Raw genomic sequence first — 12,809 nt, 5'->3', positions numbered from 1 at the left:
GAAGGGCTTGGGGACACAGACACGATCAGACTTGCATTTCACCAGGCACTCTAGCTGCCTGCTGGGTGGCTGGGCTGTGTGAGATGACCCTGCTTTGACCAGGTTAGGAATTATGACTGGTTTCCAGAGAGAACATTGGTTAGTAATTGGCTATGGGGAAGAGGGGGCGTTGAGCCAACTGGGGTCCCCCTGAAGTGCCAGCAAAGTCTCTGGTTTTCTCCAGGATCTGTTTCCTCAGTGCCTGGCAGGATTGGCTCCCCTGCACGCCATGTCTTTGTGATCCCTTCCAGACAGAAACCAGGAGCGAATAAAGTGAGTAATGACAACAAGGGCTCAGGCCACTGCTGTGGAGGGCGGTCCACAACCCAGAGCTGGTCATGCGCCGGGCACCCTGGCCTCCAGTTCCCTCGGAATGGCAGGAGCTGGAGGTGGGACTCGAGATTGTGGGAGCTAAGCCTGCAGCGAGTGACCAGGAGCCACTGGGGCTGGGCTTGGTCACTGTCACCTCCCCCGGAGGTCGTGAGTGGGATGAGCAGCTGGATGAAGACGCCTGCCTGTTTCACCAGTGTCCCTGCCCTCAGTCCCCTAGTCCATGAAGGGTGTCTGTGGAGACTGGGGGCGATATAGGGCAGCCCCATGTGACAATGATATGTGCTGTGGCCAGCTGGGCAACACTGTCGCCAGCTCCGGGGTCTGCCAGGTGGGGTGGGGGCTGTGAGCCACAGCAGGAGCAGGCCAGGCCTGGGTTTGGACACCTGCTCCTCTGCCTTGTCCGGGTGCTGATGCAGGAAGGCCCCTTCTCCAACCCTTGGTGCAACGTCTGACCTGAACCAGCTTCCCCAGCCCAGCAACACTGCTCCCCTAATGTGGATGTCAACCTAAAGAAACGAACTGAACCACAGTTCATGTAGAGAGTTTATCTGGACCAAGGCTGAGAGAGCTGCCCAGGACACACCAAGTTGCCCTGGGAGTGCTTCATTCAGCCTTATTACCAGGAAGTTTTTAAAGACTGAAGGGGACAAGGACTGGGCTGATATGAAGTCAGCAGGAATTCTGACTGCTTTCCAGAGAGAACTTTAGTGACTGGCTATAAGGTGTTGGACTACAGGGTAAGAGTTATGGTGTCCAGCATATGGCTTTTTATGTCTACTTGGCGTCAGTCTGGAACCCATACAGCAATTGGCTTCAAGAGGTCTTTAGCTCAAGTAGGAGTGGGATGTGACTGCTGTTTCATTCCAGTGCCTCCCTGGGCCTAATAATTAAAGGGGGCTCACATTCCTCAGATAAAAAAGTTCCTTTTTGCATTAGGAGAAATACCTACTTTAGATGATAGGTTCGTGGGCGCAGCAAACCACCATGGCACGTGTATACCTATGTAATAAACCTGCACGTTCTGCACATGTACCCCAGAACTTAAAGAATATATATATATATATGCTTTATACATATATATATAAACTTCCATTGTGCGTGCACACACACACACACACACATACACAAAGTTCCTTTTCTTTTTCATGGACATGAGCAGTACGTCACTCAGGCATGGGGACTCCTGGGCCACCTCTGGGTCTTCAGGGAGGGCCTGGTCTGGAAGGAGGGGTCTCATCCTCCAGAGCCCCAGGGATGGGTGATGTATGTGTAGGAATGGGGGAGCTGGTGCGCAGACGTGCGTGTCCCCTGTGTGTGTGGACACGGTGGGCCCCATGGCTCTTCCCATCGGGTGGTATCCACCGAAGGCCTTTGCAGCCACTGTCCACCTCCACTTGGTCTCCCAAGTCCACCAGGCTGGCTGGTGACACCTTGGGTTAGTGTGGGGTGACTGGTGTGTGTTGGGGAGCTGCAGGTCCCCTATCTCTGACACAGGTGTGTCTGGGCAAACACCAAGGTTTGAAGGGATGGGCTCCTGTGTGTGTGTGTGTGTGTGTGTGTGCATGTGTGGCAAAAGGCTTTGCTGCATGGCTTTTGTCTGGTTCTTTGTCACATGTGCCTGTGTTTCTCTGTGAGTTTTTGTGTGTCAGGTTGTGTGTCCATTGTGTGGGCGGAGAAACAGCTCTGCCGTGGGGCCTTGAGCCATTGCAGGATCCCCATAGGCCACGCAGAGGTGCACATAGCAGCTGACCTAAGCCTGCTCCTCCCAGAACATCAGGCTGCACCCAGGCCACCGCTCACTCCCTCTGTCTCCCGAGACTGTTCCTCACTGCCTGCCTCACTGGCCCTGGTGAGGGTGAGGCTCCCTGCCCCCGGCCCTCACAACAGAGCTACAGATGAGGACGCCGCCCAGCTGCAGTCTCAAGGGGCTCCTCCGAAGTGGGTGTCCCGCAACGCATGCTCTCTGACCCCTTTTGTTTCGGTGCTGTCCTTAGCATGTGGCACCAGGACGGCAGGGAGCTGCCACCTCAGGCTTCTCTTATTTTCACTCTGAGTAATAAGCTCTGAATGAGAGGGGCTCATTGTGTCTTTACTGTCAAACCAGTCAGGCCTTGGCCTTGGCGTGTCTTGCGTGTGCTTGACAATGTATTGCCCATGGGGTCTGGTGGAGGCACAGCACCCTTTAAGAAGACAGGGTCTGTGTGGACCAGTTACGGGTGACATTTCCTGGGCACAGCTCTTGCCTAAGTGGTGTGGGATGGGAGGAGGGCTGGGCCTCCCACTGTCCCACCAGCAAAATGGGCTGTGTGGCCAGCTCTTCAGGAGCCGAGAGCATTTGCTCCAGGTTGATAAAATGTTGCGGTGTTGGGTGGCAAGAGTAGGATTGAAACCAGCCACCCAGTTGGTGCTTTGTTACCATCAGAAGTGTTTGCTGAGTCAAAGCAAATGCCACTCACAACCGAGTGGGCTGAGTGCAGTGACTCACACCTGTAATCCCAGCACTTTGAGAGGCCAAGGTGGGCAGATGGCTTGAGGCCAGGAGTTCAAGACCAGCCTGGGCAACAGGGCGAGAGCTTGTCTACAAAAAGTTTAAAAAATTCGCTGGCACAGTGGCACGTGTCTGAAGTCCCAGCTACTTGGGAGACTGAGGTGGGATCACTTGAGCCCAGGAGGTCCAGGCTGCAGTAAGCCGAGATCACACCACTGCACTCCAGCCTGGGCAACAGAACAAGAACCAAATAATAAGTAAGTAAGTAAATCCATCCATCCACCCCAGAGTGAGTCAGCTGGGGCTGCTGCGTTGCTCCTCCCTCACCCACAGGATTCCCTGGTTCCAGCCAGGAGACAATGGTCAACAGCCACTGCTATAGTGGTGCCTAGTTAAAACTCTTTGGTTTCTGTTTCTGTAAAAAAAAGTATCTAATTGCATTTGGGCAAAAAACTTGCAGCGAAGAGAGAAAAAGAGATGAAAGCAACCTGTGAGGGAGGCTCAGGTTGACGTGCGGCATGTGCTGTTGTGTGAGTGTGATGGGTGTGTTGGTTTGCACTGTAGATGCTCAGGAAGTGAGGATGTGTGGAGTGCTGACTGTATACATGACGCCTCCACTGGCCAGCTGAGTAGAGTTTCATGAAACAATGTTGGTGGACTCAGCCCTGAATCCCTCAGGCAGTCAGAGAGCAACCTCTGTCTTTTTTTTTTTTTTTTTTTTTTTTTGAGATGGAGGCTCGCTTTGTTGCCCAGGCTGGAGTGCGGTGGCGCGATCTCGGCTCACTGCAACCTCTACCTTCCAGGTTCAAGTGATTCTCCTGCCTCAGCCTCCTGAGTAGCTGGGATTACAGGCGCGCACCACCATGCCCGGCCTTCTCTGTCTATTACAAAGTAAAGAACTTGAGGTTCCTCATGCCAAAGCTGCAACTCCTGTAAAAGCAGGTGTGTTTGTTTTGCAGAAAAGAGGCCACGTGCCACAGGGCTTTGCCCTGCATGCTCCAGACAGATCGATGCTGTTGGACCTTTCATCTCCTCTCCTGGAGATTGACCCAGTTATAGTGCTCTTTGGAAAAATGACAGGTGAGACCCTGCAGGCCAACCAGCTAGGTCGGAAGCAGAGCCCTGGTGGTGGCATGGCCTGGTTGCTGAAGTGTTTGGTGATGAGGGGCCAAGGGATCTTTGTTGTGCCAGACACCCCCAATGAGTCACACTGATGGCTAGTTAGAGATAATGCAGAGAAGACCCAGAAAGCTCAGGAAAGCAGTCCATAGTTGCTGCTCGTCCTCTGCGCCACTGGGAAAGTGAGATTGCTTCCTTCTGACTGGGGGGTGTGAACATGGCTAGAATTCTCCTTAGACCCCACGGGCAGTCAGTAATACATGCACATTCTGCGGTCTGCACTTAGAGCCAATGAGAGAAGGAATATTGCTGACGGGCTTGGGCAAAAGCCCAGTGAGCCTCCAGGGGGCTGGTCCTCTGCTGGCACATGCAGGATGAGGAGTGAATGTCACTCAGGTGCCCAATGGCCACCCCCATGTCCCAAGCCGGCCAGGCCATGACCACTGTGCCAGTGATGTGAGCATGAGGAAAAACTTGCAAAGACCCACCGGGACTTGTGCAAAGGGTCTTCACCTCCACAAGGGAACCCTGGCCTGCCCAGATTTGTTTCCTCATCTGCTTAGTGCCATGGACAATACGAGGGGCAGCTGTATCTTCCCAGGCCACTGTAACCCCAGCCTGGGTTTAGAATGGAAAACAGGCCTGCCCAGATGATGAGATGTCACTGTGTGTGTGTGTCTGTGGGCTGCCATAACAAAGGACCACAGACGGAGGCCAGCAACGGGAATGTGTTTTCTTACGGTTCTCATGGCCAGAGGGCTGAGATCAAGTTGTTGGTAGGGTTGGTTCTGTAAACCAAAAATAAAATTCTAAGACCCCTTCTCTTGGCCAAGGGCATTCCAGAGTTAGCCTGAAAAGCTAGTTCAGGCAGTGATGAGAAGCAGAGGTTGGACATGTCTCGTTTTACCCTCCCTTTTGGAATTCATTAAAAGCTGACCAGCATTAACATCAATACAGACCTTAAGTCTGATCAGAAACATTTACAATCTACTCTCTCTGAAGCCTGCTACCTGGAGGCTTCATCTGCATAAAACTTTGCTCTCCATAATCCTTTATCATCGTAACCCAGACATTCCTTTCTATTGATTCCAGGTCTTTAGATAATAACTTAACTCTTTCAACCAATTGCCAATCAGAAAACCTTTAAATCTACATATGACCCAAAAGCCCCCTGCTTTGAGTTGCTTCGCCCTTCCAGACCAAGCCGATTGTAAATCTGATCGATGTCTCATGTCTCCCTAAAAAGTATAAAAGCAAGTTGTACCCCGACCACCTTGGCCATGTGTCATCAAGACCTCCTGAGGCTGTATCATAGGTGTATCCTTAACCTGGGCAAAATGGACTTTCTAACTGGATTGAGACCTGTCTCAGATACTTCTGGGCTCACAGTGCCTTCTGAAGGCTGTAAAGGAAGGATCTGTTCTAGGACTCTCTCCTTAGCTTGTTGATGGCTGACGTCTCCCTGTGTCTTCACAATGTCTTCCCTCTGTGTGTCTTGTTAAAAGAAAAATTTCAGCCAAATTACATTTAAAAGAGTTCAACTGAGCAAAGAACAATTTGTGAGTTGGTAGCCTCCTGAGCCAGACTAGGCTCAGAGACTCCAGTGCAGGCATGTAGTGAAAGATTTATGCACAGAAAAAGGAGAGTGACCTACAGAAAACAGAAGTGAGGGACAGAAACAACCGGCTTGGTTACGGCTCGGTGTTTGCCTTATTTCAACACAGTTTGAACAGTTGGCCACATTTAATTGGCCAAAACTCGGTGATTGGCACAAAGGTAGGCTAGAGTCCGTTTACGGTTCCATTTAGGTTATAGTTTACAATGTGCAGAGAAACCTTTAGGCTGAACTTAAAATATGTAAGGAGGTAGTTTTAGACTAAACTTGATTTAACAGTCTGTTTTCAAATTTCTTCTGATACAGACACCAGTTATAGAGTGGGATTAGGGTTCGCCCCAACGACCATGAAGTCATTTAACTTAATTACTTCTGTAAAGGGCCTATCTTCAAATACAGTCACCTCCTGAGATAACTGGAGGTCAGGACTTCAACATATGAATTGGAAGGGAGACAAAATTGAACCCATCACAGTCGTGAGGGTCAGATTGATGAGCTTGTTCCATCAGCACCTCCAGGCTGTTGGGGAACACGCAATCTTCTCTTGGCCCCACAGTCAGCCTTTGGGAAACTCTTCAGTTCCTGGCAACAAGCTCCTGGCATGGAAGAGTAGACCCAGGCCAGGGGAAATGCCCTTCTTGTAAGGCAGAGAAAAGGACCACAGTGGAAACTCCAGACTAGGCTGGAGGACCCTGTGGGCCTGGCTGTGACACCAGGGTATTCCCAAAGAGATCAGTCATCTGCCCATAATGGAGGTTCTCTCCCTCCCAGGCCACGGAAGGACCACGCATTTAACGATCCCCATCTCAGCCAGGCGCGGCGGCTCACGCCTGTAATCCCAACACTTTGGGGGGCTGAGGCGGGTGGATCCACTGAGGTTAGGAGTTTGAGACCAGCCTGGTCAACATGGTGAAACCCCATCTCTACTAAAAATACAAAAATTAGCCAGGCGTGGTGGCAGGTGCCTGTAATCCCAGCTACTTGGGAAGCTGAGGCAGGAGAATCGCTTGAACCCAGGAGGCAGAGGTTGCAGTGAACCAAGATCACGCCATTGCATACCAGCCTGTATGATAAGAGCGAAACTCCATCTCAAGAAAGAAAGAAGGAAAGGAAAGAAGGAAGGAGAGAGAGAGAAAGAAAGAAGAAACAAGGAAAGAAAAAGAAAGAAAGAAAAGAGAAAAGAAAAGAAAAAAAAGGAAAAGAAAAGAAAGGAAAGAAAAAGATCCCCTTGGTGTTTGCTGGGCACGATCAGAGGCCTGGAGGCCCTAGACCCCTCCTGAGGCCTGTGCTGCTCTGACTGGTGTCTGTCCATCCAACACCTTCACACTTCCCTCCCCAGGCCTGAGAACCAGGGGAGTGGATGTGGAAATGCCAGTCTGAGGGCAGGAGAAAATGAGATGAGATGTCCAGCTCCAGTAGTGAGGGAAAAGAGAAGTGAATTTTCCTTCCCCAGCCTTTGTTCCACTCAGGCCCTCAGTGGATTGGGTGATGCCTGTCACACTGGAGAGGGCCGTCTGCTTTACCCACTGGCTCACATGCTAAATGCACCTGGAAATGTCCTCATGGACACACGTGGAACAGTGTGCAATCCGGGCACGCTGTGGCCCAGCCAGGATGGTCAACATAAAATCAACCATCACAGGACCATGGGGGTTGATGAACAATCTCTGAGCTCGCTAGAGAGAAACCTCCAGTGAACGAAGAGGAGGCACCGATACTCCGATTCTGATTTGCTTGCTCAAGTATTGGCGGCAGCTCACGCCTCACCCAGAGACCTTGCTCAGCTCATTACATAAGATCTTTTAAAAGGCAGCCACTTTTGCATCGCAATTCAGCCAACAAGCCTAGAAACCATCCAACAGGCCGTGCGTGTGGTCTTTGTGCTCGGCCTGGGCCTGCCATGCACTGGCTGTGCACCAAGCCTGGTCTGGAAGGGGGTTTTCTCCCGTCAGCCCTGCCAAGTAAAGCTTTTGTTATTGCCTGTGGTCAGGACTAACAAATCACACACAGGAGCCAGACTCAATTATGCCACTATGTGACATGTGGCATCATAGATAGCCAAAACTAGGGACACAGACCTGAGACACATTATGCTGCTTTATAACATATGCTATTGTGAAAGTAGATAAAATGTAAAAGCTGCTGGGACCCCCCAGACACTTTGAGCCTTGAGAGAGATGTGACTGTGATCTGAGCCACGTAAGCGGGTAGTTGCAACTTCAGCTTCTTAGATCATAAATTCTCTCTTCCTCATTGTTCATGTTCTGTAAATGACCAGGAAAAACCAGAAACCAGGCCTCCCCTTCTAGTCACTGATCTTTGTCATAGATTAACTGTGTCCTTTATTGTCCTGTACCTAACTCAGACGAGATGGTACAAAAGACCCCATGCCTTTTACATCTTCATTGTGGAATGTTAAATACGCCTTTCTCAAAAGGAATACTGCCTTGACTAATCAGATTACTGTAACTGCATGCTAGCCTTGAGGGAATATCTTTGGAATCTGTGTTCCTGGGTGGCTGCCGTCAAGGTTTGTGCTCAAATAAACTCTACATTTAACCGTATTTCCTGAGACTTGTTATTTAAGGTTGACAATATCATATGGCAGCCAAGAGATGGCCTGCAGATGTGAGTCACATTGTATCACTGGATGACTTATTTTAATTTTTTATTTTTGAGGCAGGGTCTAGCTTTGTTGCCCAGGCTGGAGTGCAGTAGCACAATCTCAGTTCACTGCAGCCTCTGCTTCCTTGGCTCAAGCCATCCTCCCACCTCAGCCTCCTGTGTGTCTGCAGACACACACCACCACGCCTGGCTAATTTTTGTATTTTTAGTAGAAACGGGGTTTCACCATGTTGCCCAGGCTGGTCTCGAACTCCCGAGCTCAAGCGATCTACCCACCTCGGACTCCCAAAGTGTGGGGATTATAGGTGTGAGCCACTGTGCCTGGCCCACTGGATGACTTATGATATTATATGTGACATTGTGACATCATGTGAGTCAGGGATGTACCCCGTTCTCAGCTGCTATATGCTATGTTACACTGACAGAATGGGAATGAGGACTGTGTCCCACTCTCAGCTGTTGTATTATATCATACAAGGTGCAGTGACTAAGTGGGTCAGCTGTGTCCTCATCCTACATAGCATGAGAGTGTGTGACAGGAGATAGGATGCAGACCTGAGGAGCATTAAACACCTAGGCAATAAAGGTGCCAGCATCAGCTGAGAGCACAGGCAGACCTCAGTCACATTTGTCACTGTGTAACTAAAAATACAAAATTAGCTGGGTGAGGTGGTGCATGCCTGTGGTCCCCGCTACTCAGGAGCCTGAGGCAGAAGAATTGCTTGAACACAGGAGGCAGAGGTTGCAGTGAGCTGAGAGTGCACCACTGCTCTCCAGCTTGGGGGACAGAGTGAGACTGTATCTAAAAAAAAAAAAAAAAAAAAATCTAGGTCAACCAAGAGAGGGACTCAGGCTCACCTTACTCTATGTCCAGCCACCCAGGAACACAGATTCCAAAGAATGGAATTCAGTGCTCCAAAGAGGAGAAGTTTTGGCGCTCGTTTACATAAATAAGGTTTGGGAAGCTTAGCAGGGTTTCAACATACTCCCTCAAGGCTAGCACGCAGTTACAGTAATCTGATTAGTCAAGGCAGTATTCCTTTTGAGAAAGGCATATATAATATTCCACAATGAAAATGTAAAAGGTATGGGGTCTTTTGCACTGTCTCGTCTGAGTTAGGTACAGGACAATAAAGGACACAGTTAATCTATGACAACGATCAGTGACTATATAAAGATCATATGATATATAACACTTGAGGGGGACACACACTTGTCACTTGGTATCACTGTGTCCTATATGATAGCCAATGATAACCCAAGAGGGGGAAGCAGCCCTGTTCACACCGTGTCACCATGTCACTTATGATATTATATGACATCAAGGAGCCCAGACCTCAGTTGCATTATGTTACTATGGCACGTACAGTATCATACAACTGACAGAAGGGTTGCAGGCCTGATTCACAGTGTATGTGAGTCACAAATGTCACTTATGACACCATACAGCAGGGGAGAGGGGATAGTCATTACTCATCTCAGGTCACATTATCACACATTATACCATATGATAGCAGAGGGGGATGCAGAACTGAGTTGTATTATGTCACTATGTAACCTGTGATAGATGATAGCTGATGGGGGTAAAGACCAAAGTCACATTTTGTACCTACATTATATGAAATATACAACATGCATGAGGGAGATGCAGACACAAATCACACTATGTGCTGTGTCCCATATATGTATTTAAGAGAGCTGGGTTCTTGAATGAACTTAGTCACTGCACCTTGCATGATATAATACAACAGCTGAGAGAGTGGGACACATTCCTCATTCCCATTCTGTCAGTGAATGACCACACCTTGTGTTAACTACATGAGCCACTGTGTTTGGCCATGTATAGCGCACTTGGCACATTGTTCACTGATACATATTTGCTCTGTATTGAAGTGAGGCAGATGCATGAGTGATTGAGAATAATGCTACCTCAGTGAAGCATTGCGTTAGAAGCATGAGGTTCAGGTACTATCATCTTCTGTGATACATATTTAAATGTTAAGTTTAACAGTTAGGTCTACCATGAGTGAATGAGCCTCGCATTATCTTTGAGAATCGATGTGTTTAGCAGGGTGTGCTTCATCTAAGATAGCCTTCTTTAATGCATGTTCACTATCTGTGTTTATTAGAAATAGGTTTGTGAGTGACTTAGCATAGTGTTTTCCCTATGAAACCTTTTTTTTTTGGTTTGTTTGTTTGTTTGTTTCTGAGATGGAGTTTTGCTCTTGTCGCCCAGGCTGGAGTGCAGTGGTGTAGTCTCAGATCACTGCAACCTCTGCCTCCCGGGTTCAAGCGATTCTCCTGCCTCAGCCTCCCGAGTAGCTGGGATTACAGGTGTCTGCTACCACACCCAGCTAATTTTTGTATTTTTAGTAGAGATGGGGTTTCACCATGTTGGCCAGGCTGATCTCGAGCTCCTGACCTCAGGTGATCTGCCCACTTCAGCCTCCCAAAGTGCTGGAATTACAGGCGTGAGCCACCATACCTGGCTGAAACCATTTTAAGAAGTGTGTGGTGCAGGTACTACATTCCTTGTTGTTCCAAGTTCAAACCCTGTGTTTAATAGAGATAGGTGCAAGATTGCCTAGCTGTAGCGTAGACTCTTGGAAATACTGTGGTTAGCATTCTGTGTTTTCTGTAGTATAGTTTTCAGTGATGCCTGTTTAGATAGTTTATCAGATCTAGGTACTAGTGTTATCTCAGTGAAACACTGTTTAGCTGCATGTGATGCATGTAATACTTCGTTCATGGATATTTGTTTAAATCAATCAGTGTTTACCGGAACTAGATATGTGAATTACTGAGAATAGCCTAATCTCTGAAAATGTTTTCCAGTGTATGGTGCATGTAATATACTCTTCTATGGTACCTCTTTCCAATTTTTTTATTGTGGCAAAATATACATAACAAATTATACCATTTTTTTTTTTTTTTTTTTTTTTTTTGAGACGGAGTCTCGCTCTGTTGCCCAGGCTGGAGTGCAGTGGCGCGATCTCGGCTCACTGCAAGCTCCGCCTCCCGGGTTCACGCCATTCTCCTGCCTCAGCCTCTCCGAGTAGCTGGGACTACAGGCGCCCGCCACCACGCCCAGCTAATTTTTTGTATTTTTAGTAGAGACGGGGTTTCACCGTGGTCTCGATCTCCTGACCTCGTGATCCGCCCGCCTCGGCCTCCCAAAGTGCTGGGATTACAAGCGTGAGCCACCGCGCCCAGCCAAATTATACCATTTTTAAGTGTAGAATTTAGTGGTAGTAAATATAGAGAGAATCTTGAAAGCAGTAAGAGAAAAGTGACTTCTCATGTGCAAGGGAGCCTCTAGAAGATTATCAGTGGATATTTCAGCAGAAACCCTGCAGGCCAGAAGGTGGTGGGATGATACATTGAAAGTACTGAAAGACTAAAGCCTGCCAACTGAGAATACTATATTTGACAAAACTGTCCTTCAAAAGTGAAGGAGAAATTAAGACATTCCCAGATAGATAAAAGCTGAAGGAATTTATCACCACTAGGTATAACCAATAAGAAATAATAAAGGGGCCAGGCATGGTGGTTCATGCCTATAATCCCAGCACTTTGGGAGGCTGAGGCAGGTGGATCACCTGAGGTCAGGTGTTCAAGACCAGGCTGACCAACATGGTGAAACCCCGTCTCTACTAAAAATACAAAAATTAGCCGGGTGAGGTGGCACATGCCTATAGTCCCAGCTACTCAGGAGGCTGAGGCAGGAGAATTGCTTGAACCCAGGAGGTGGAGGTTGCAGTGAGCTGAGATCATGCCACTGCACTCCAGTCTGGGTGACAGAGCAAGACTCCATCTCAAAAAAAAAGAAAAGAAAAGAAACAATAAAGGGAGTCTTTCAAGTTGATATGAAGGGATGCTAGACAGTTGCTCAGCCTGATGCAAATATAAAGGTAAATACATAAAGATTAAAACCTGTATTATTGCAATTTTGGCTCCTAACTCAATTTTTAATACTTTAATGGAATTTCAAAGACAAAAGCATAATAATAACTATAAATCTATGCTAATGGATACAAAGTATATAAAGTTTAATTTGTGACATCAGTAACTTAATAGTGGGGCAAAGATGTAAAAAGTAGAGTTTTTGTATGTGATTGAAGTTATCTGTTTAAAATAATAAGATAACTTTAAGATATTCCATGTAATTCCCATAGTAACCACAAAGAAAATATCTACAGAATAGATGCAAAAGGAAATGAGAAGGAAATAAAAGCATAGCACTACAAAAAATCAACTATAACACAAAGGAAGACAATAAGGGGGGAAAGAAGGACAAAAAGGCTCTAAGAGATACAGAAAACAATGATCAAAATGGTGGTGGTAAGTCCTTCCAAATCAATAATTTCATTAAATGTGTATAGGTTAAACTCCCGATAAAAAAGATATAAATTGGCTGATTGGATTTAAAAAAAACAGGACCCAACTATATATGCTGTCTACAAGAGACTCATTTGAAATCTAGGACAAATAGGTTGGAAAGTGAGAGAATGGAGGATATTCCATGCAAATAGTAACCAAAACAGATCAGGAATGCCTGTACAAGTATAGACAAAATAGATTTTAAGTAAA

This window comes from Symphalangus syndactylus, chromosome 18 (genome assembly GCF_028878055.3).
Source record: "Symphalangus syndactylus isolate Jambi chromosome 18, NHGRI_mSymSyn1-v2.1_pri, whole genome shotgun sequence".
Taxonomy (NCBI): domain Eukaryota; kingdom Metazoa; phylum Chordata; class Mammalia; order Primates; family Hylobatidae; genus Symphalangus; species Symphalangus syndactylus.
The sequence above is the reverse complement of the archived record's forward strand: the minus strand, read 5'-3'. Positions refer to the sequence as shown.